The sequence below is a fragment of the Octodon degus genome, unplaced genomic scaffold, assembly GCF_000260255.1.
Source record: "Octodon degus isolate 3935 unplaced genomic scaffold, OctDeg1.0 scaffold00056, whole genome shotgun sequence".
Classification (NCBI taxonomy): domain Eukaryota; kingdom Metazoa; phylum Chordata; class Mammalia; order Rodentia; family Octodontidae; genus Octodon; species Octodon degus.
In genome coordinates, this window is record NW_004524632.1 from 5,513,619 (window position 1) to 5,516,694 (window position 3,076).

Genomic DNA, 3,076 nt, shown 5'->3' on the forward strand with positions numbered 1-3,076 from the left:
TTTTTTTTTCATATAACTATGCCCATGAAAGAGTTGGACCTATTTCATTTAAAATACAATCATTGGCCTGCCATGCCGGCCCCGCCCTGGGCGTGCTGAGACAGCGATTGAGACCGGGCGTGGTGGCACACCTGTAATCCCAGCTGTTGGGAGTCTGTACACAGGCAGATCACTATGAGTCTGATCTAGTAGTGAGACCCTGAACACCCTGTAGATCCTTCCCTAAAATAAAAAAAAAAAAAAAAAAAAAAAAAAGCTAGGGGCTGGGAAGACAGCTCAGTGGTCTAACCACCTGCCTGGCAAATGCAAGGACACAGGTTTGATCCCTGGTACCGCATGCCATGCCGGCCTCAGAGAAGCCTAAGCATGCTTGCCAACCACTGAAACGGGCATGGTGGCACACACCTATAATCCCAGTGCTGGGGAGGCTGACACAGGAGGATCGCTTCAAGTCTGAGATGTGTGGTGAGACCCTGTACCAATAAATAAATAATTAGGCTGGTGTGGTCTTTGTCAGGCTCCACCATGACATACCGGGGTCAGGGCCAGAGAGTACAGAAGGTGGTAGTGCAGCCCATCCAGCTCATCTTCAGGTCCTTGCAGAATAGATCCCGGATCCAGGCATGGCTGTATGAGCAAGCGAATATTCGGATAGAGGGCTGTATTATGGGTTCTCATGAGTACATGAACCTTGTATTAGATGGTGCAGAAGAAATCCATTCTAAAACAAAGTCAAGAAAACAACTGGGTCAGATCCTGCTGAAAGGAGCTGACGTTACTCTGCCCAAAGTGTCTCCAACTAGAAATGATCAATGAATTCAAGCAGCAGGGAAGGGAGCCGATGGCAATTATGGTGATATGTAAAAGAAGGCAGTCGTTTCAGTGCTTTGCCCTGGGAGTGTTTGTGAAACATTTGTTCATCTTGTTTTGACTAGCCTTATGTTTTACTGAAGGCCAATGAATGGAGAGTTGTTTTTATTTTTTTAAAAAATTAAAAATGTCTGGGAGTATAGCTCAATGGTAGAGTCTCCCTGGGTTCAATCCCCAGTATCAAAACAAAGCAACTAGAATTTTGAAATGATTATGTAAATGAAATTTTATTTATTTATTTATTTATTTATTTAGCAGTACTGGGGATTGAACTCAGGACCTTGGGCACTTATGCCCTTGAGCTACCTCCCCAGCCCTGAAATTTTAGATAACCCAGAATTCATCATTTTAAAGTACACAGTTGAGTGTTTTTAGTATATTCACAAAGTTGTCCAACTGTCAGTACTATTGAATTCCAGAACATTCCTATTACCCCCAAAGAAACCGTATACCCACCAGGCAGTCCCTATCCCCTCTCCCCCCAGCCCAAAACCACTAATCCACCTTCTGTCTCTGGATTTGCCCGTTCTAGACATTAATATCTCTGCTGTCACTTACCATGGACTAACATTCCATTGTATGAATACGTTACACTGTATCTGTCCCTTCATCATTTGGGACCCTGTTTCTCATTCTCTTGAGGATATACCTAGGAGAATTGTGAGTCATACGGTGACTGTAGGTTTGACTTTTTTTTTTTTTTTTTTTTTTTTTTTTTAGAGAAGGACCTACAGGGTGTTCAGGGTCTCACTACTAGATCGGACTCCTAGTGATCCCCCCGTTTACAGCCTCCCAGGAGCTGGGATTACAGGTGCGCGACACCACGCCCAGTCTCAATTGCCCTCTCAGCACACCCCAGGGGCGGGGCTGGCATGGCAGGCCTAGGGATCAAATCCCCCTGCCCCTGGGCCTGCTTGCAGGTGATTTGATCCTCTGAGCTATTTGGCCGGCCCTAGGTTTGACATTTTGTGGCTTGACTTATCTGTCTGTCTTTTGAGACCCAGTCTTTCAATGTAGCCAGGCTGTTCCTGAATTCACAAGCTTCTTACCTTACCCTTTGAGTGTGGAGATTACACCGTGGGTGGCTAGGCTTCAGTTTTTGAGATGGGAGACTGCTTCCCGCATCTGCCGTGCTGTTCACACCCACACCGTCGCTGCAGCTCCCAGTTTCTCTACCAACACTTACATTCCCTTGAGATGAGTATTCTACCCATCCTAGTGGGTGCACGATGGTGTCTCCTTATGTTTTGTTTTGTTTTTCTTTTTTTTTGGGGGGGGTACCAGGGATTGAACCCAGGACCTTTTTTTTTGGTACTGGGAATCAAACTCAGGACCCCGTGCTTGCCAGACAGGTACTGTACTACGGAGCTATCTCCGCAGCCCTTCTCCTTATGGTTTTGAATTACATTCCCTTAATGGACAATAATGTCCAGCACCTTTTCATGTGTTACTAAACAGTTGTGTATTTTCATCAGACGTGTCTACACAAATACTTTGCCCATTTTTAAATTTGGTTGTCTTTTTGTTGTTGAATTGTATGAGCTCTTTAGGTACTGTGGATACTAATCCTTTATCAGATACTGTACATTAGTAATTACCTTCTCCCATTCTATAGGTTCTTTACTTTCTTGGGTTTTTTTTTGGTGGAACCGGGGATTGAACTCAGACCCTTGCACTTGCTAGGGAAGCGCTTATTCCACTGAGCCATCTCCCTGGACCCTTACTTTCTTTCTTTCTTTTTTTTTTTTTTGGCGGAACCGGGGACTGAACTCAGGCCCTTGCACTTGCCAGCGAAGCGGTTATTCCACTGAGCCATCTCCCCGGCCCCCCTTACTTTCTTTTGGGCAAAATTTTACATTTTTGGTGAGATCAATTTTATCTGTTTCTTTGGTTGAGTTGGGATGCTAAGCTTTTTCAAAGAGTCTCTCTTTATGTTGCCCTAGGCTGGCCTCAAACTCCTGATCTTGCTGCCTAAGTCTCCAGAGTGCTGGGATTACAAGCATGTACTACCTCACCTGGCTTTGGTCATGAATATTCATCAGCAGGACGCAAGCCTGGTGAGATTTGGGAGGTGAGGTGTTTAGAGCAGTGCCCCCTTGCCAGGGAGAACAGGTGAGGAGGCCAGAGGTGGGTGAAGGAAGGCCACGCTGTGTGTCCCAAGTATTGAGGGCCTGCGAGGCCACGGTGTCTGCCCCGACGGATCAGC